Source organism: Globicephala melas, chromosome 2, assembly GCF_963455315.2.
Source record: "Globicephala melas chromosome 2, mGloMel1.2, whole genome shotgun sequence".
Lineage (NCBI taxonomy): Eukaryota > Metazoa > Chordata > Mammalia > Artiodactyla > Delphinidae > Globicephala > Globicephala melas.
Genome location: NC_083315.2, coordinates 102433752 through 102456396, shown reverse-complemented (window position 1 = coordinate 102456396; position 22645 = coordinate 102433752). Strand labels below are relative to the sequence as shown.

At 39.0% G+C, this 22645-nt stretch overlaps 1 long non-coding RNA gene across 3 annotated transcripts in view; it reads left to right on the top strand.

Moving 5' to 3' along the window:
• LOC138842557 (uncharacterized) overlaps positions 1–22645 on the top strand; it is a 178253-nt gene that overhangs the window by 147321 nt on the left and 8287 nt on the right. For all 3 annotated transcript variants that reach the window (XR_011377252.1, XR_011377251.1, XR_011377250.1), the window contains exon 3: positions 14835–14957. This is a non-coding gene — a long non-coding RNA (uncharacterized lncRNA). The remainder of the gene's footprint in view (positions 1–14834; positions 14958–22645) is intronic.

The following is a 22645-nucleotide window of genomic DNA, read 5'->3' as shown; positions in this document are numbered from 1 at the left end:
GTGGCTTGTCTTTTCATTTTGTTTACGGTTTCCTTTGCTGTGCAAAAGCTTTTAAGTTTCATTAGGTCCCACTTGTATATTTTTGGTTTTATTTTCATTACTCTAGGAGGTGGACCAAAAAAGATCTTGCTGTGATTTATGTCAGAGAGTGTTCTGCCTATGTTTTCCTCTAAGAGTTTTATATTATTTGGTCTTACATTTAGATCTTTATTTTCATGTATGGTGTTAGAGACTGTTCTAATTTCATCCTTTTACACGTAGCTGTCCAATTTTTCCAGCACCACTTAATGAAGGGACTGTAAGACATTCCTTTTAAGATTTCTACTCTACACAACTGCTTTCGAAATGCAAATATAAGAGGCAGTTACAATACAAGATCACTTAGCAACCACCCATTACCATTCAAATTTTAAGACACTGAGAAAATGGGATTAGAGGTAGAAGGAGGAAATTTGAGGGAAGGAGTATTTGGGATTGTGTAACACTGATTAAAAAAGAGGGCCTGGAGGTGTCCAAAATGTGCCACATGATGGCAAAAATACTTTTGAAGGAGTGGTGCAGTGAAGGGCAAGAGCAGAGAAACAAGATAATTCATAGTCTGCTTCTCACAATGTCCTTTTAAGAGCCACTAATTATTGATCTTTTTGTGGAAAGGACTGATGGGAGGCAGGTAAAGCTTACATTATGGTAATTGAGCTATTCCATGCTAGAGGTGTTAATAAGACAGAATGAGGATTAGCACAAAGTTTGTGACATATCAGGCGCCTTAGAAAGTAAACAAGTGTACCATTAACTCAGCTAACAAAACTAAATTAAATGACTTCATTAAACGGTGTAAAACTGCATAATATTCAAAAAGAGGAAAATCACAAAAAGGTTTCACAACCTTCCTTATTCAGAACAATACCTGTAATATAGTGTATATTCAATAAATATTTAATGAACAAATTGAAAATCCAAAAATTCACGCATATTTTTACTAATTTTTGAATCAGATGTCTCTGAATTTCCTTAGTCAATTCTTCTAGCTCATTCTAATCACTAAATGGCAAGGATTTTATGTGGCTATTTTTTGTCTTCAATAAAAAATTTGAACCCAAAATTTCAGGGATAAGGTTGTTTTTGATGAATGATAGCTCTAGACCTGGTCTACGAACCCAGAGAAATATGTTCTTAGAAGGAGTGTTTTCCCTCTAACCCTACATCTGTGCTGCCACAGCCCTAACCACTTCCTGTCTGTGAAGGTAATTCCCTGCCCTGGTCTCTATAGCAGGCAGATGTATCAAGCAGAGCCCTGGGTTTTGGTATACCTGCCTCCAACACGCCTCTCACTGTGGGCTCACTCAGTGCACAGAAATACACTGCAGAGTCCTCCAGCTGTGAAGCTGAGATGGCAAGTTTGATGGATTTGTTTGCCTTCTGGAAATTCAGTGAGTAGCGACCTTCTGTTGCATTTTGCTGGTTATAAGAGTCCTGACGAATAAGGAGAATCATCGCCCCACTGCTGGGCTGCTTGTACCAGTATAGACTATAAGTGAACTCATTTGTGTCATATATGCAATCCAGGGTCACAACCTCCTTCTCCTGCACTAATATTACTGGTTGGTCTTGAGTTACCTTCTGGGCAATACTGGATCCTAAAGAAAAGAAAAGCAGAATCAGAAGTTTAAGAATAAGTACTGTGGAACAAAGAAATTCTATTTTACACTCTAGTGCCCCTTCTTCCCAGGGTGCCCATAAACCACCTGTTCCCCCAGTCCTTAGGTCCTAGAGGGGTACAATCCCACTGGGGCCATCCTTACCTAGCCACAATGAAGCCATGACCACCTTCAGAAGGCTGGAGAGAAGCATGTTTGAGGTCTCCCTCTAGATGGAAAGTGTCTTCTTCAATTTCAAGGCTCTGCAAGGTGAGGTGAGCCTGACAGGGTGAGGGAAGAATTGTTGAGCTATGTGTTGCTGCTACCCCGCAACAGGAAACAGGGGTTTCCTGGAGGAGCAAGTTGATGTGGGTCATGTCAGCTTCTCTATGGACTAGGTGAGAGTCTCACTCAACCCAGACTTCCTTTTGCATTAACCAGCAATTCAACTGATGGCAATTACATCTGAAAATAAACAGGAGGTAAATTTGTTATTGAAAGGGAGATTGATGATTCGACCAAATGCTGTGTTTAATCGTTGCGTCTGTGATGGAACTTATTTTAAAATACTACATATAATGGATTATGGAAACAACCTAAGATGTAATGATCATGTATCCTTATACCTATGTATGCTTTTCTTTCACCTAAGGTAGAAATAAATCACTTTATGATAAGAAGGCAAATCTCTTTAGACTAGTTACTGCAGCTTTTTCAACCTATATATTGATATAGCAATCAATATAATTATTCACCACAACATCTGTCCAGTTACCTATCTTGGGACCTAATAGCAGGAGAAAAGATAATCTCCCTTTGCAGAAGACTAGAATGAAGCTTGCAGACATGGAGTCCTGTCACAGAGGTCCCCTTCTCTTCTCTGTTAGTTTTGACATCCCAGCTCTGTTCAGAAAGGCCAAAATAGATGCCAGAGTTTGGTCATTAGGTTATCAAACCTTTGAATTTATATTTTTCCCATTAACTCAATTGGGACCCTAAAAGAGCCACAAGAAGCCCGTATATTCTGTGCGCCCAGCTCTAAAGGGAATATATTGCAGGTGACATACACCTCCATAAGACAGCTGATCGTAAGTTCACCACTGATTGTAATAAACCTTTCTTTGTGTATGAATGTAAAAGGAAAGCCATGCCTAAGGATATTGCTAAACAACATGGCAAACAACAAAGACCCATTGCCTATCATGGCCTACCCCTTAAAGTTCAACAAAACTTATACTCCTTGTCTCAAAGTAATTAAAGCCTTGGCTAAATTGGTTGAAGCATCTTCAGATCTTGCTCCGGAATCTCCATTTAAATCTGATGGTACTACATACAGTACAAATTGTTATCCAATCTAAAACACTCAAACTTTGTCTACCAGTTAGCTGACTAATCATAAAATATTAATTTCCCCACATATTATTCAACTTCGTTACACTTCTCAATTAAAGAATCTCATGATTGTACTTCTGTTATTCAAAATGCCTTCATGCCCGGAACAGATCTTTTGGACACTCTCATACAAAATTCTGAATTGACATGTTTTTAAAATAATCTTACTTTAAATATTGAAAAGAAAAAATACCAAGCTGGTTATGCAATAGCTACTCTAAACTCCCTTTAAAACCAATCATTAGCAGGAGCAAAATTAACTCAAGTAGCTGAACTTGTGGATCTCTCTTGGATATATTAAATTACAAAATGTATACATACAGTGTTAATTATAGTTTTGTTTTTTGTTTTATTTTTGCGGTACCCGGGCCTCTCACTGTTGTGGCCTCTCCCGTTGCGGGGCACAACTCCGGACGCGCAGGCTCAGCGGCCATGGCTAACGGGCCCAGCTGCTCCGCGGCATGTGGGATCTTCCCGGACCGGGGCACGAACCCGTGTCCCCTGCATCGGCAGGTGGACTCTCAACCACTGCGCCACCAGGGAAGCCCAAGAACCTTCTTAAGTACAAGTTAAGACTAAGCAGATAGGTCAATTAAATGGAATAGCAAATCAATAATTAAGCCTAATTGTATATGGAAATTCAGTATATGTTAAAGACAGTATCTCAAATCAGTGGGGAGGAATGAGTTCTCAGTAAGTATATTGTGACAAGTGTGTTAGAGTGTCCCATTTTATTTTACTTAAAAAATTTTTTTTCTTTATTTGTATTGTATTGTATTGTATTATTTTTGGCTCTGCTTGCAAGGCATGTGGGATCTATTTCCCTGACCAGGAATTGAACCCATGCCCCCTACGGTGGAAGTGCAGAGTCCTGACCACTGGACTGCCAGGGAATTCCCTGTCCCATTTTAGACCAGTAGTCTTTAAACTGGGATTCCTATATTCTTGAAATTATATGAAGGTTTTCCAAGGTTTATGCAGGCATAGATAATTCTAATGGAATCTGTCATGTGTGTGTGTGTGTGTGCGTGTGTGTGTGTATGGGTTTGTGTATTAGAATTTTTTTCCCTAAAACTGCTTTAGAACATGCTTGAGATCCAGATATCATGCTGCCTTTTTCCCATTTCACTTTCCACTCTTAACTCTCCCTTAAAAAAACCTCCACCATCCTGAATCTTACTATGGTACATTGCTCCAGAGTCTAAAATCTCCAAGGTACCAAAGAAGTAAGCAGTTCATTGGCTCCTGGCTTCTGAGGGAAAGTCCTGAACAGCTAGGCAAGAAATATTGCAAGACAGGGAGGTGTTTTAATTAGGCAGCAACCTCGAGACAAGATTCCTTGATCTTATCTATCTATCTATCTATCTATCTATCTATGTATCTGTCATCTTAGAATTCAGAAATGAATTGGTGGTCACTGAAACCCATCGTGTAACATCATTGTTTGAACTGAAAAACAAAGTCAAACTATTTATGAGAAAAAGTAAATCTTATGTGCCAGGTTTGTTTGACAATGTGGGGTATGGGAGAAACAGAAGAATTAAGGAGGAGTCCCTAGATTTCTGGTAAGGTGAATTATATTGCCATTTTTTTTTTTTTTTGAGATGGAAAAGAGTGAGGGAAGAACCTATGGGGGGAAATCAGGCCTTATGTTAAGGATATGTTAGATGCCAATTAGATATCCAGTGTAGATGTGACATAGATTACAGTATATATGAGCCTGGCTTTCAATAGAGAAGGTTGGGATGAAAATGTAAATTTGTGTGTCATCAATGTATAAATAGTAATTAAAGCCATATCCCTAGATGAGATTGTAGGGGAGCTAAAGCTTTACCTGTTCCCTCTTAGGTTCTCCACCTGGACCTGAGAAGTAAGTTGACATACAACAGGTTAACAGGAGAAAAGCATAGAGATTTTATTTAATAATTTTTACATGTACATAGGGGTCCTCATAGAAAAATGAAGACCCAAAGTGGTTAGGCTTAAGTGCTTTTATACTAGTGGCCTGTTTTGGGGTGGCATGTGCTGAACCCCTCCAAGACCATTTGAAGAGAATAAATGTTTGAGGACTGAGCTCTGAGAAAACACAACATGTAGACACCAGCAAGAGGAGGAAGATGTAAGAAAAGGAGACTGAGCAGGAGCGGTTTGCAAGGAAGAAGGCAAACCAGGAGAATGTGGAGTTACAGAATCCAGGCAAAGATGGTGTTTCAGGGAGAGAGTAGCCATAATGCCACATTCTTCGGAGACACTCAATAAGATAAGGAATGGTAATGCATCATTGGATTTGTTGATATAAAACTCACTGGTGGACTTCCCTGGTGGCGCAGTGGTAGAGAATCCGCCTGCCAATGCAGGGGACACGGGTTCGAGCCCTGGTCTGGGAGGATACCACATGCCGCGGAGCAACTAGGCCCGTGAACCACAACTACTGAGCCTGCGCGTCTGGAGCCTGTGCTCTGCAACAAGAGAGGCCACGATAGTGAGAGGCCCATGCACTGCGATGAAGAGTGGCCCCCACTTGCTGCAACTAGAGAAAGCCCTCGCACAGAAACGAAGACCCAACACAGCCATAAATAAATAAATAAATAAAATTTAAAACTCACTGGTGACCTCAGCAAGAGTGATTTCAACGGAATGGTAGGGATGAAAATCTGACTGTAGTGGGTTCAAGTAAGAAAGGTGTTAGGGAGTAGAGATGATACATTTAGAATACTTTTTGGAAATGTTATTTTATTGTGGTAGAAGTCACATAATATAAAACATACTATTTTAACTGTATTTAACTGTACAGTTCAGTGGCACTAAGTACATTCACATCGTTGTGCAGCTCCCACCATCATCCATCTGCGGAATTTTTCACCTTCCTAAACTGAAACCCTGTCCGCACTAAACACTAACTCCCCATTCCGAGACACAAGGAGCAAAAAGACTATAACCTGTTTTTACCCACTGAACCACTAATTCCAGTTCTAGGATGCTGTTCTAATAAAATGATGAGAAATTCAAATTCAGATTTTTATTTAAAGGCGTATACCATAATGCTATTTAAAATGATGAAAAACGGGGAATAAATAATCAAGATATCCCCAAACAGGAAAATTATAAAGTTAAGTGTGGTATATCTATGGTGTAGAATAGTAGAATAATCAATTCAAAGTATGAATACAAGGTATTGTTAAGTGAGTATATCTATGATAAAACTGAGTGTTAATAAAAAGGACATAAAATTGTCTCTATAATATGATGTAACAACGTGCAAAATTGTGAAAAAGATAGAAATAAGTAAAAATAATGAGTGCTTGTCTATGTGGCAGAGTTGTGGATGTTTTCAGTATTTTTCTAATTTTTTCCCATCAGAAATTCATAAAACATATATAGGATTAACCTGGTTCATATTTACTATAATGAAGGTAGACCAGTGATGATCTGTATCTACATCACTCTAGTTATTTTGACTGAAAAATGCTTCTCAGCACCATAAATTCAGCTCATAAAATAGTACAAAACCAAAAGGCTCCCCCCCACCTTCTGTATTAATTATGGATCTATTTGTTGTAAATGACAGAATCTCAACTCATGCTGGCTTGTTCCCAATGAGAGTATTTTGACTTTTGCCGTTCCAGGCAGAGCTGGATATATAGGCTCTGATGATGCTCTCAGATCTGTCTTTCTTCATATCTCTGCATTGTCTTTCTCTATATTTTAGGCTAAGGTGTGACTGATGTTCCCTAAAATGGTCCAGTGATTAACTTCCACAGCTCACAATGATATGGCAGCTCTACCGTGTAGAAAAAAACTCGAAAACCACAGATATCCACTTAAATGGATATGTCTGCAAAGCAGATGTGTTCATGGCTTGCATCTTTGTGCTTACCCTCTTTTCTACAATGGTTTCTAGTTCTGAGAGTCTGTGAACCTATTCTAATAACTCTTTCAAATTTCAATGTTAATGATAGATTAAAGCAAATCTTGAATAGTCTCTTTTGGACAAATCTTCTCTGTCCATGGTCTATTCTTATTTCCCCTCCCTTTCTCTTAAATTGTTCTTGGTCTCTTCCACCATTCAAGACCCTAAATATAGCATTACCCAACATTCAGTTGTATATAGTATATAGCATTACCCAACATTCAGCACCAAGAAAACTTTTCCTTGATGAAACAATGGTGAGTGGGACTATTCTAAATCTATGGGTTGCTTTTCTGGAATGGATCATAGACACTTGATGAAAGTAAAATGTACAAACTTTGACTGGAAGTTTCCACATCTCTCACTTCATCCATCACTGAGTGTTACAGAAAGTCTTTTATTCAATACAATAATTTCTCTTCCTCACTCTTCTCAGTTTCTACTTTTGAAGAAAGTCTCTCTCTTTCTGAATGATGTGGATATAAACTAAATCACCAAACGGTGGAATAACAATTTTAGTTTTACTACAGTGTTGTTGTCTATTTTTTATGTGCTTACTTGATTCTCAACCCTGCACCATTTAATAGAAAAATGGAGCTATAAGACCCCTAAAAATTTAGTATATTGCTGCCTGAAGGAATATCCTTTTTTAAGTACATCAAACCGTGCTCTTCTAAGAGTGAACCAAATTAGACAACAAACATGTTTGTGATGATAAAAGGCACAGTGGGGGTAAGTTAGAAATTAGCCTTAATGTTGAAGGACTATCTGCCTGGCTTATCGTTATGGCAACTCAGTACCCTGAAGAGCAGGGAAGTAGATGGAACATATCTAAACTATACCAGTACAAGTACTGAGGAGGGCAAAATCTCACATGAATTCAGGAGTTATTTTCAGTGAAAATCATGCAAGGGTTTTTGCAGCCAGATGAAGAGAACAAAGTACAAAGCAAAGCAGAATGTAGTTATTTTTATTTGTTTGGTCTGTATTATTTGATTTAAAAGTTTGTCCTTTACGGGAGGTTAATAAATGCAGAGAAGCTATTAGTCTCCCCCTACGTCTAAACAAAACTCATGCTGCAAAGTGATCATAAAAGTGCAACACATTGGGAAAGTGTTTAGATTTTTCCTTTCCTGCAATATGGCGATTAGTTGGTGGTAGAATTGCTCAGGGAAAACGAAATTTATTTGTTCATTGAATCAATCATTATGGAAATCCAGTTTTTCTATACATTTAAAAGTGTGCTTGTAAAAGTAAAACTTTGATATTATCTACCAGTTTAAATTTAGATTAATAGCTCATTCTAAAAAACAATTTCAAGATATTCCTTAATGTTGCTTATGCTAAAGACAAGTAATCTCATGACGTGTTGTATTTTTATCTGGAAAGAAACCCAGTTCTGAGCTGTGTGTGGCCCTCTTGGGTGAACTACTGCCTCAAGCTAACATTTCATATTATCTCACAGTACCATCCAATAAAAATTGTCCCTTTCAGTAATATTAAAAACTTTTAATTTCCTAAACTCTTCTTGCTTATTGTTTCTTGATCTCTGCGCTGAATAAGTTTACCCTGCTTGGAATGTGTTCTCCTACCATTTCCCTCACTTAAATTCCTACACATGCGTCAAGTAAAAATTCAAAATCCAATTTCCATGAATTTGGAAGTGATTTTTTTTTCTTAATCTGTGGTGAATTTTACAAGCTTTTTGGTTATTCAGTTCTTTCATGGTATTTTCCCTCATTTAAAACTTAAAATTCTTAGTTTGGTGCAAAATCATATTGTTTTGTAATCGTTTCTGCAAATCACTGGAAAAATGGATGTTCCACTCTTCTTTGACTAGTTCCTGTAGTGAGGAATATTTTACACCTCAAAGCAGTCTGTTTTGTTTTGAAAAGCCTCTAATTGTTCATTTTTCCTTACAGGGAGCTGAAATTAGTTTCCATACAAATTCTAACCATTGGCTATAAATTTGCCTGTATATATGGGTATAAATATTATCAGCCATTCATTCTTTCAACCATTGTTCAGTGAATGCTTATTGGTAAAAAAAAAATTGATATCTTCATAAAGCTTAAGTCTAATGAGAGAGATATTCCTATGACTGTTAGGTAGTAAGCTCTTTGTGTACAATCATCATTCGTAAAATATTTTTATATTGCCTAACGAAGTGTGCAGAAAGGAGGAAACAGAACAACTTCAGGTATGAATTCTGAGAAACATCATTTTGTGTGAAAGTGAGTGCCTCCTTCTGTGGGGTTGTGAACAGACTGAACGTGGGCGGGGTCCCCATGATTACAGAGCAGAAGGTGGAGTCTGAGCCTGTGACCTTCACAGAGATATGTTCTTCTTAATGGTTGGAACTGTCACTCTTGCTGCGTGTGTGGCTGTGTTAAAAATAGAAACCTCTCCCTCCTGGCACTTGTGGACTGGGGATGCTGCTCCACTTTCTGTTGGCTCTCTTCCCTGTTCAGAGAGAGGAACAGACACAGAATACTAGACATCAACTCTCCACTTATTCAATGATTCATTTCATTTTTTCCAACTTTTCTGGAAACAAGCAAGCAAAATTTACTTTTAAAGGACTAAAACAAGACCTGAATAAATGAAGAGGCTTATAATATTCTTCGGTAGGAAAATATAATATCCTAAAATGTCAGTTTCCAATGTGATTCCAAACAGAATCCCATTTGTTTGAACCAAACTAAGTAAGTGAGAACAAATACCTTGGAATTGTCAACTATATTTTGAAAAAGAATATTAAGATTGGGTTTTCTTTTTATGACATAAAAACTTACTCTGAAGAAAACAGTACAGTATAGGCACAGCCTTCTCAGGTGTCACTGACAAGAAACCACCCACCAGCCTCAAGACCACTGAGAGCACTGAAATTCAGAAAACAATAGTCTTTCCTTTGCAAAAGAAAAAAGAAAGAGAAAAGAAATCTAAGATGCCCACGGGAACCAAACACTTTCAGGATTCTGTATTCTCCGTACTGTTTGCCTTCACAGAACATGCCAACCTCCTGAAAATAACATAGGCTGAGACCCTGAGTCTTTTAAGCTACTCAGTCTCATGAGTTTTGTGTTCAGCTCCCACTGTAGTCTTAGTCACTGTGTCACTCAGAGCACAGAAGTACTTGGCCGAGTCTTTCCAATGGGCTGATGTTTTCCTCAGGTGGAAGGACTTCTCACTCCCCCTAAATTCAGCCTCAAAACCTTTGATACCTGAGACAAGGCTGTTTCCAGATATGTACTTCAGGAGAAGCTGGAGTCCTTGATTGGGGTACTGCATGTACCAGAACAGATAGAGCGAAACAGAAGATGAGTAGTTGCACCTCAGCTCCAGATGGTCTCCTTCAGAGACAGTGATGTGGCCGTCAGGCTGGGTCACCGACTGGGCTCCGGCTCCTCCTGAAACATCAATGCTGAATCAATGAACTCAGCCAGAACAAAAAGTCTATTCAAAGTCAGTCCAAAGCAATGTTCCATGTGTAGACAAGAGAGTAAAATGGAACCGTACTCACTCAGGAACAGGAGCACCTCAAGCATCAAGGTGAACACCAGGGTCATGGTGGAGCAGTAAGGATGCAGTGAGCTCCTTTCTGGGAGATTCTCCACAAACAAAAGTCTGATGACTGGTGGACTTGAACCCAGGTTGCTGTGAGGTTGAGAAGGAATGACACAGGATTTAGATTTCTGATGGACGTTGTAAGGTGTGTTGGGAGAGAGGCTGTCTTAACAAGACTGCCTGCCTCGGGCGTCTGAGATGCTTTACATGTCATTGTGCAAAAAGTGGTGTCAGAATATCTCTTTAAACTGTAGGGAAGGAAGGTTTTTGTGCGATTATTCTGATCTTATATAGAAAAACCATTTCCAGTTTACACAACAGCCCCCTCTATTGGTCAGATAGAGAAAGAAAGAGCAGTTCACAATTTTTGTGAACCTTCCTCACCTCCTTCCTGCCAGGAACAGAAAAGTCTCCGAAAGGAGTGGCAAGCACTACAGAAAGTGGCTGCTCTGAATGTGGTCTGCAGGTGAGTAGCATCTGCATCACCGGGGAGCTATTCTGAATGCAGAAGCTCAGGCCCTACCCAGACTTCCTGAGTCAGAATCTGCATTTTAATAAGATTCCCGCGCACATTAGAATTTGAGAAACACTTGTCTAGATGACGGAGGTAAAAAATACCTTTTGGATTTAATAATAAAGAGATCATTGGTATTTCTGAGAAAAAATAGATTGGTTACAGGAGAGGCATGTATGAGTTTGGAGGAATATTAAATATTTTTTCAGAGGAGCATGCTTGAATATTTTAAATGATGGGAAGAAATCAGTAGCAAGAAAGTCCTGAAGAACCAGACCATAGAGTTTGGACGATCAGTGGGCTGAGGTGCCAGAGAAGTCAAAGTGAATGGAGTGGGTGAAGCGTTTGGACAGAGGCGCACTATTTAAAAGGAAGAGAGATATCTTTTTTATTATTAGGGGAGGGAAAGTGAATTATATGTGTAAAAGCAGGAATGTTTCATGTGGAAAGCAGAAAGTTGAGGAAGATTCATTTAATGATACGAGTTGTCTTTACGGTCATCTACCATGACTCATCAAAAGGTCCTGGGTAAGCTGTACTAAGAGCGAAGAGAGTCAAAGGAGATATCGTAAAGTATAGAAATGGTATGTTATAAAAACATACAGAATTTTCACGCACCATTTCATTTACAATTGATGTTAAAAACCACAACTATATGGAGACAAACTTCTGTATGGCTGTGTTGATACATATGCTTAGATGGGGGCACATTGGCCTCCTGGGATGATGGTTTAAGTAAGAACCAGGTGTAAGAGTGGGAAACATAGCCATGTGTTGGCTTGAGGGATATAATGAAGTAGAAGTATCTTCAAGTGTTCCCGTAGTGGAAGGTTTCCAACCCACTCATATAAACCAGCTTCACAAACCAGCTCTCATTAATCAGTGCACTTGTCAAAAGTAAACTGTGGTCAAGCTGTAGGCAGATCTACTGAATGGTTCTTATAAGTCAGGGACAATAATAACAGCTGGGATTAAAGAATAATATGTATGGGCCCCTATCCTTGAGGAATTTGGACTAGTGAAGAGTTAAAACCAAAAAATATTCTTAGCATAGTAGATATGTGGTCTTACAAAACTGTGCACAGAACACTAAAAGAGGGAGAGGGCAAATAAATATAATTTATGTAACCTGGAAAATCTTTTTAAAAGTAAATGTGACATTTACTGGGTCCTGAAGATTGAATAGGATTTTGCCAACTTGAGAAAGAAATAATATTTATAAGAAGAAAATATGAGAGTGAGTTCATTTGATATGGCTGATGTTCAGAAATCTTGGTGTAATACTGGGGAGGAAGATGAACACTTACTGGAAGTAATACTGTAGATGGCCACATAAACCTTGGCTTTTACTTTTGGGTCATGGGGAGCCATAGCAGGTCCTGAAATAGAACAGCAATCTAATCTGATGTGTATTTTAGAATGATAACTTCAGGGATAGATTTGGGAATTAAGAGCTCATGGATAGGGGATACATTTAAGAAGTTATTCCAACCAACTCAGTGAGAGGTTATGAGCACCTGGACCAGGATAGTAACAAGGCAAGTAAAAAGAGGTGGTTGGGGCTTCCCTGGTGTCGCTTGTTTATGTATCATTACATTTCCCCCTGGTTATAGAAAACACTGTAATTCATTGAATTTGCCTTTTCCACCTCACACATGGCTCTTTCTCAATGCTGGTACCAGAGCAGCACCAGGCACAGGCTTGGGCTGCAGAGGCTGAAGGGCACTGTGTGCAGGCACAGAGAGATGTGGCTGAGTCTTCAGCCTGGGATCCTTTGATGTACATGCAGCTGTAACCCTCCTTAGTATTCAGAGTGATTCTTACTTATCCTTCCTCCTTTTCATCCTCATTTAAAGTCATTAAAACAAGTCCTTAGGGCTTTTTCCAGCTTCCCATCTATACCAGTGTAAAGCATAAAAAGAGCTGGAAGGGAAACTGCAGGTGAAATTGGTGCTCCCTCCTTCCTGAACATGCAGAGATGGAGAAATCTGTTCCACACTCAATATGCTGCTCATTTCTGTTCACAAAGGCAGGGTCAGACATACACTGATCTCTCTACAGAGTATTCATTGTCTTCACACGTTCCCAGATAGAACCTGGAGTTACATGACTACATCCCCCTCCTTCTCCATCACTGCCACATACTGTTCAGAATGTCTTCAGCAGCCCCTGGACTTAAGGCCAAGATGAAGTCACAGGATTAACAATGGAGCTGGCAAAGGATTCCTCTCCATTTATCCTGCCCAAGTATCCTCAGCAGAGGAATATTCTTCTTCAGAAAATAAGATTCTGCATCTGGTTGCCCAGCCAATCAGAGACAAGACCCCATACAAGTCCTAGAAACACACCAACAATTTCTGACCTAGACTCAGTTTCCTGTCACTCAAAAGGAGGGCTGAAACACTGCTTGCTTGAGACCAGCTTCACAAACAGTGAGGACATCCCCGATGAGTCCACAGCACAAAGAGAGCTGACAACCATTCAGAAGTGGGCTGTCCCATCGTGCACTGCAATTATTCAACTTGAGAGACATTGGGATGGCAATTTGTGGCAGGAAAAACACTTTGGTTAGGAATCTTTTATATGAACTTTCAACAAAATCCTCATATTATAAATGTGCACACATACCATGTGCTAAATTATCTATTGCTTTATGTACATTGTTCGAATACAGAAATCACACAATAGAATTACTATCATTCCCAATTTACCAACAGGAAAACTAAAGCTGAAAGAGATTGAGGAATTCACTCCAGGTCAAACACCTGGTAATAACTAGAACACATATCTATCTGGTAAGGGGTCCATGGTGTTTGGAATCTGCCATGCCACTTACATTTTGTGATACTCAGTAAATGTTTTAAATGGTAGAGAAGATACGTTCTAAAAATAACAGGAGTCTGCTTTTTGGGTTTCTTTCTACTAGCCAAAAATGGAACAACTTAAATGTACTGAATGACTCCATTTACATGAAATGTTCAGAAAAGGAACCTATGGAGATATAAAGTAGATCACTGGTTGCCTGTGGCCAGGTATCGGAACAGGGATTAACTATAATTGAGCATGAAGGAGCTTTTTGTGGTGATAAAAGTGTTTAAACCTAGATTATTGTAATGGTTTCATAAGTCAGCTAATTTACCAAAAATCACTGAACTGTACATTCAAAATGGGTGAATTTTGTGGAATGTCAATTTTACCTCAAATAGCGTTGTTTAAAAGTAAATAAGAATTATGTTCTATCTTGCCCATGTCACAGTCCAGGAATAATGCTAGTTTGATTGAACATACGCATATTAGTTTAAACAGTCATCTTGTGCCCAGAATGTCCTTAAGAGATCTGAAAATTATGAAAGCAATACTCTCTGTTCCCTGTGAGCTTAAAAAACAGCTGGAAAAAAAAAAAAAGACATCCAGGGGAAATTTAACAGTACAAGATAGCAGTAATTAAGATTGTTCAGAATCTAAATGTACTTCCGGAAAATTGGCAGTGTAAATTGACTATATAACCTTCTTTCCAGTGAACAACTGAAATAAATAAAGGAAAGAGCATGGGGAAGGTACTAAACTCAGGGAACAGTACCTTCCACACACTCAAATAGTGTTCTGGAAAGTGGAACAGGATTGGAAGATATCTCAATGGCTAACCTCTGACTTTCCTTCCCAAGAAAAGAGATGCCACTGTGGTTAATAAAGGAAATCCTGAAAAACCTCATTAATGTCTCCCAATTTAGAAGTGCAAAGGCTGAGGTTAGGGATGGACTGCTAGACAAACAGAAACTAGTACAAGTAAAGTTCCTTTTTTTTTTTCCTCCAGATCAGACCACTTGATGAATAGGGTAGTGTGGGTATGACCACACCATCATAAAGCCTACTTGCTGTGAAGCGTATTTCTGATGAAAATACTGATCCATTGAAAAATTCACCTGGATATTGGAAGGTATGTATCCAGAACAAGACAGGCATACCTCCAACAGCCTTGACATTCATGCAGCTAGTAAGGTAGAATCCTGTAATCTACAGCAACCCACCTTACCTGAAATCGAGGAGAAGCCAATTGATCACTAGATATATTGCATAAATTAAATCTCAGATGAAGTGACTTGCAGGATATACATATTGACAGTTCTAGATAAACAACACAAAGATTAGTCCAGCTTAAGCTTTTACATCAGTGTTTGAATAGCATGGACTCTAGAAATAATTTTATCTTTTGTACATTTATTTTATATATATATACACACACACACACACACACACACACATATAAATTGAGCCTCCTGCACTAAGTATTGTTCACTCATAGAGGATTCTGTAGTGAAAGGATATAAAAGGCCTACAGTGCGGTAGGAGGAGGAAGAATTGAATAAATGGATTTTTTTAAAAAGATAATTATAGATAGTGATAAGCACTTAAAAAATACAATATTGTATTGAGATAGAGAGTTGCTCTTGGGGTGAGGGAAGGCATCTGCTCTAGATGGGGTATGGAGAGAGGGCTCCACTCCGACACTTATTCTGTAACACCAGACAAGGTATTGAACCTCTCTCATGTTCAATTCCCTTTTCTGCAAGTAGCCAGTATCTTTCTGGGGGTGCTGGGCTCAGCACTGGCATTCATCATCTCATTCACTTCTCATAAGAACCCTGCATGGTAGATTCTGTCAATATCCACATGGTAGATATGAGGAAATGGAAGCATAAAAATTATTAAGTCATTTTCCGAAGATCACTCAGCTACCGAGTGGTAGATCTAGAAATACAACCCAAGTCTTTGGTCTCAAGCACGTTGCTACACTGTCTCCCTAAAGTAGGATAGACCCAACCTTGAAGGGTTCCAGTAAGAATTAAGTGAGAACACACATTCAAATCACCCAACACAACACCTTCCCTAACTTAGGCACTCAACCAGCTGCAGGCAATATGCAGAATCTTGCGGGGGTGGGGGTGGGGGGTTGGGAGACAGAATCTGAAATCGCAGAGGAATCTAGCCCAAGATCAATTTCAGTATTTTTCTGAGATATATGTAGCAGGTCACCTGGCAGATTTCATGTGTTATCGTAAGTATCCATGGTCTATCATGTTCTTACTGTTAATGAGAAGTCAATTCATTAAGGTGTCATATTGAGAGATTGGGTGGGCATATTATAATATGAAATGAGTGTACCACCCAGTATTGGCTACAATTGTTTATTTTTTCCCATTATTGACTCTTGCTCCCACTTCTCAGGATATTGCTATACTACAAGAAAGGACAGAGCAGTAGACACAATTATACTTACCAGAGAAGAAACCCCAAACTTGCACAACAATTCTGAGCTTTCTTTCCAAGGTAGCCTATAACTCCACAGGCAAAATCATCTCATGTGTTGTATATGTCATTTGAAATCAATCACTTTCACATCTGGCTAGCAAAAGAAAAAAACCAGCCAGTTCTCCTGAATCCTCTCTCCCCTGATTTCTGCATTGGGAAGTTTACTGACTGGTTCAGCAATGGCAGCTTCTATTGTGACTAGGCTTCACCACAATTTTACCCAATATCACTAGAGGGCAGCAGCGAGGCCAGTGTAGGCATCACAAAATATTTGAGCAGGCCACCAGGTGGCAGTGCTTCAGCTTTCTTTCTTGCTGCATACAGTGTGCTAGAGCCTGATTCTCAAGGAAGGAAAATAGAAAGATTAAAGAGATAAAACATTCCCAAAGGGGTGACATTTGAGCAAAGACATGAAGGAATTCAGAGGTTCACCATGTAGATATTTGGGGGCATAACATCACAATAGAGAGGACAAAGGCAAGGAGCACAGGTCTTGATATAGAAACATGCTTGGAGCGTTTAAGGAATAATATCTTTCCCTGTAGCCCCTTATTCTTCCCAGCACACTATTGCATAAGGAACTTGCTAAAGCATTCAGCACTGTTAACTGATTAGCGGATGATTTCCTCATCTATTGATCCTTATGCAATTTGTGCCTAGGTTTGGCATCTTCTTTCCTAGTTCCCTTTAGGTTCCTGTTTAAACCAGTAATGTCACCATCACTGAGACATCCAGCCACCCTATGCTGGGGCCAAGTGCTTCTCCATAGTTCAAACCTTGCTCTTTAGGAGCCCCATAAATGCTACACTCTGGCTGGCAATAGTTAGGAAAGTTAGGAAAGTTCTTTCTTATTTCTGAAAAATTAAAAAAATTGGAACAATAAAATCTATCTCATAGGGTTTATGATATTTGAATTAGATAATGAATCTGAGATGCATACTACAGTGCCTGACATATAATAAGCCCAATAAGGACCAACTTTCTTTTTTCTAGTAAAACTTTCCTTTCCTTCAATGTTCGGGTCTGTGTTCTGTTACTGCTTGTTGTTTTCTCCACATCAGTTCAATGATGGGAGCTTCTAAGAAATTTACTTAAGCACTTATTTTCCTGGAGACAGTCATTATTTTTCCCTCTCTTCTTAGGTCCTATTCTCCTAGCCATACTGATTCACTCAGGATGCTAAAAGGACACAGATGAGGTTTTATTTTCATTTCCCTAATGAATGATAATAATATTCCCTGATGAATAATGATAATTTTTGTATATTTATTAGCTATTGGATATAATATTTCTGAATTGGATCTCCAAGATTTTGCCATTCTTATTAACTCTTTTCTTATTGATTTACATGAGCTTTTAATATATATTGCATTTGAGTCTTTATCAGAAATATGCATTGCAAATACAGTTTACCATTCTGTGCCTTGACTTTCCCCCCTACTAGCCGTGATTTTTAACAAAGACAATTTTAAAATATACTTTCATGTTCATAAGAAGCCAGTTTCAAAGCTTTAGTTATTTGTTTTAACACTTTAAAAATGTTTCCACTTGGTGACTTCTGATGTGAAATCAGGCATCATTCTTAATGATATTTCCCAGAATACAATATATCGATTTTCCCTGGGTATTGGCAAGATTATTTCCACTTAAATATTTAAGTGGATTTTCCTTCAATGCCTTGCAAATTTCTGCCAAAACCACAGTGGTGGACTTGCAGAATTCCTTACTCATCTTTATGGTTTTCCACATAGCATTGCTCCTGAATAAGAAACTTGTTTTTTAGGAAGTCACGTAGAGCAGTGAGTGAAGGTACTTGCTATGAGCAAATAGGTTATGGAATGGGTAATGGAAATGGTAGTTATAAATACCACCTACAATCATGTGGTCGTTTGCAGAAACAAAAGCTATAATACTTATGACAATTTCTTTTTCATTTTGATATGAATATGGTTATGTATACATTAACCATTTTTAAATCTCTCCCCTACTTGTCTGCCTGTGGTAACATATGATGTGCAAGTATAAGTTTATCTTATATCTCATTGTATCTCAGTGGTTAAGATGCAGGATTCAATGGGACAGTGTGAATGAGGTATAAGAGGAAAGAACACCACCCCAAAATGGATAAATTAACTGGGTGTACTCTCTTCGGGAGAGGGTTAGCTTGGTTTTGGTTGAATGGGGAATAACTGCATCTTATTAACAGGAAGCATAGTTTTGCTGTTGTGTTTATTTGAAAGTTGTGTTGTTAAAAGAGGTATAGATGGGGGACTAGTTGACATAGAGGGTACTGTAGTAGCTTTGTAGTGTCTCAACTATCTGGATATCTGTGTCCCAGAATTTGCTTCCCTGTATTGTTCTGAGTTAGGGTTGGCCACAAAAAAGACTTGCGCAAGGTTTAGAAGGTAGTTGTCATGAAGTAGCCACATTTTTAAAGCTCTGCTGGTTGGTGCAGGGCTCCAGGAACTGGGCAACTCACACATGTGCCTGCTGATGAACTAGCTCATCTTATTGTTGACTCACAACTCCTCTACCGCCACCCGATCACCTCCTCATCTTCTCTTTGTCTTGGACCAAGTATGCGTGTAGCATGAGGGCAAATGACACCCACTTCTCCTTGAGGTCACCCACCATTGTGAGACTGAAGGAGGTGAGAGACAGACAAGTTTTAGTGTATCTTTGTGGGTTCCATTGTCCTCATGGGTTCTAGTATCCGTACATGTCACAGTCTGTCCATGCTTTTGTCCACATCCAACTTTCCTTCCCAAATGACACTCTAACTGACTAACAGTGAATTCAGGCTCAACACCAGATGCAAAGATAACAGCTTTGTATAGACCCCTCCACCAGCTCTAGCTATTGCCTGAGTTCTATTCTCTACAGTGAGCCTCTTATTCTAGATCACTTGTGATTTGCTTCTCTGATTGTACCCTGACACAAAGTCTAAGAGGAAAGGACTAAGGAAATGATTTTCATGACCATTTCAGATAACTAGACCCAGGTTTGTGATGTGAGTGTCTTTAGGTGGAACTGCCACTTTAAATTATTATGGAGCAAGTTTTCAACTTTAGACAATTTTACACATGTTCTGTGTGATGGACTTAAAGTCAAAAATTCAAGACTGAGTATGTATTAGTAGAAAGTTACTCTGGACATCTGTTCCCAAGTGAGATAGCAGGAGATTTTATTTAGAATTAAATCTCCTGATCCAGACCACAGATTAAGCAACCACAGGACTACCATTTCTTGTCTGGCATCTGCAGGTGTGCCTTTCAGCGTGGCTCCCGCAGCAAGGGGGCTCTCTCTTATTGAGCTCTGGGGTTTTTGTTTGGCTTTTCCTATTACTTCATGCACTGTGAGTTCCCGGAGAGCACAGAAGTAGTTTGCAGAATCTTCCACCAGTAAGGCTGAAATGGTGAGGCTGATGAATTTTCGTCTTTCCTGAAAGTTTACAGAATAGCGGCCATTCTTTGCATTTTGGCCAGAAGAACTCTGATGAATAAGGAAAGTCATCTCTCCACTGGGAAGCTGCTTATACCAAACAATAACGTACCAGCTCCAGCTTGTTTCATACTGACAGCTCAAGGTGACCGCCTCCCCTAGCTGACTGGACATGGCTCGCTGGACTTGAGTAACTTTCTGGGCCGCACCAAATCCTGTGGGAAAAAAATCAGAAAACAGAGCTGGAGTAGTGAACAAAATAATGTAGGAATTAGACTAATTTAGGACCCAAAGAAAAACCAAATTGAAATCATGATAAGCTTTCTTTTCTCCAATCCTCCTTTCCTCCCCAAGTCCATGTGAAGTACCATGTGCCTGTGTGCAGTCCTTTCAACCTGAACATTTGTACCCATATTTGGAACCATCCCTACCAGAGAAGATGAAGGCCAGCAATACCCAGGGCAGGCTGGAGAGCACCATGTGGCAAGAATTCCCCTGCACATATGTTTTCAGTTCTGCCTCAAGCTGAGAGTTCAGTGTCTTTGAGGGCCTAGCAGCACATATACATAGTACCTGGGTTCCTGTGTCACTCCTCCAAACAGGAAGTAGGGTGTTATGTTCATAGACCACGTGGTCAGTGCACAGATGGGGAAAAAGTCTGGCTCACCTCAAAACTATGTTACTTTTCTTCCCACGGTAGTTGTTAGGCAGTATCTGAAAAGGAGCATGGAAAAATTAGTATTAAAGTTTTGAGCTGAGGGGAACTACAGATTAAACAGGTTGACATGCATTGATAATTATTCAGCAGAATAATTTTGCCGGCCCATTTAAAATAGAATTTAGTATAGGGTATGCACCCTTCTTGTAATCTACTTACTGGTCATTCATTTAGCCTCTCTTTACTTTTCTCCATTCTGAATCAGTGGAGTTCTTTTAAAACTCACAGATTTTCAGCTTTCTTGGTGAAAGGAAATATTATCCAAAATAATTAATGTATCTCTTTTTTTTAACCGGGTTCTAGGGCTCTATTTAGAGTTTTCACTAAATAAAGTTACTTTAACATGAAATGTTAAAAAATCAGCCCCTCAGGTTTTCAGAATCTATTCAGTTTTTTATGTTTTCATGAAATTATAACAGGAATAATATATTCTTTTGAAACCTGACATTGAGTCTTATTTATTAGACTTTGAGGAAGATCAGGATATTCCGGATCTTCAGTCCTGTTGCCTCCCCAAGTAGAACTGTACTTAGTAGATCATGTGTCCTATTCTTGTCTTGATGTCACATTTTCTATCCCATCGGTCCAAAGTGTTCAGTCTCACTTGTGAGGAGCTGATTATTTTTCTCTTTGTAAAATAAAGTCAAGATAAGCACGCCAGATCTTTCTGTGACACAATGCTATAATGCACTCCTACAAAACATGTTATCTACAGGCTGTAAACACTCAGTACATGTCAATGCCACAGAAGTTGGTAACTGACGTTTTGTATACTGTTACACGTTCTTGTGGAATGTAGCTGTCAATCTTCCATTTGGTTTCATTGTTTTAACGGGAGAATTAAAAGAACCAAAGGCAAATAGACAAGTAGAAAAGAAAGTACAGACAAGGTCTCTAAAACAGTGCTAGTCCTTTGACTTTAAGGTCAAAATAACTCATTAATGAGTGTCGCAGGGCTGAGAGTGTATTTTTAGTTGAGACATCTACTCCTCTGTCCCATTTCACCTCTGAGTGCTGACAGGCAGCTGACGCCCTGGTTTGCAATTATGTGTAGCTAAGCAGAGGAGAGCCATGAATGCCCACAGCAGTCTGGGGAGCAGCATAATGGCAGGATTTCCCTCTTGTTGAAATGGCCCTGCTCTGAGTTCCTGACAGTAAAGGTGCAAGGTCCCTCAGCTGCACTATAGCAGCTGTCTCTGAAATGTAGTTTCTGGCTGGATCAAGTCTGAATGTGTATAACACCCAGGTTGGGAGATTTGGCCTGCCTTAAACATTGTGCTCCCTTTCCTTGTGGTTTAATGATAAATGATTATATATAGTAAAGGACAGTCCAGTGATCAATATTGAAGGACATATGGGAAGGAGATTTATTACTTCAAATTTCCAAATTTAGTAAATTAATCTGTGATGGAATCTGAAGGGCTTACCAGAAACAAATTCATTATGAATCATGCTGTGTTTGCAAATATTCATTCATGTTCTTCTGATTGTTTTCTTGCCTCCAATTTCGATTCTAAGGTGAAATATGTTCACTGATCCTCGACTTTCCTACAAAAGATAAGCCAGAAGCCATCACCCCCCTTCCTTCCTACTTACCCGCCAAATCATGGGAACTGGTAACTTCACAACAGCAAATATCACTCAGACAAATGAGAACAAAACAGGGTTCTGACTTCTGTTATATCTCCAGTTGTGTATTGGAATAACAAATGCTAGTGGCAGTAAAATCGTATTCGCTTGTGATGTAACTCTATGCTTAACTTATTAGAAGTTGTAGGAAGCAAGGCTCCACAGGTCCTCTAAATCCAAATATTTGGCCATGTGTTTGTCATGAGTGCACATATATTGTTTGGTGCAATTCTATAATTATCGTTATAGTTGTCACGAAGACAAAGCTTCTCATAACATACTGTTTAATCAGTGAAAATATAAAAACTATTAACAGTATAAATGCTTTCCAAAATAAAAATATTTCCTTCTCTTGACATTGAAGGAATGAAGATTCTTTTCCATTTTATCCTGAAATTTCATCTAATGAAGTTGTTTATGCCAAATGATCAAATTTCAAGCATTTTATTTTTGTTTCAGCACCTCATAAAGAAACCCCAATGAGAAAAACTGAGTTATTCTGTTGTAGATTGTCTTCAGACTCTCCT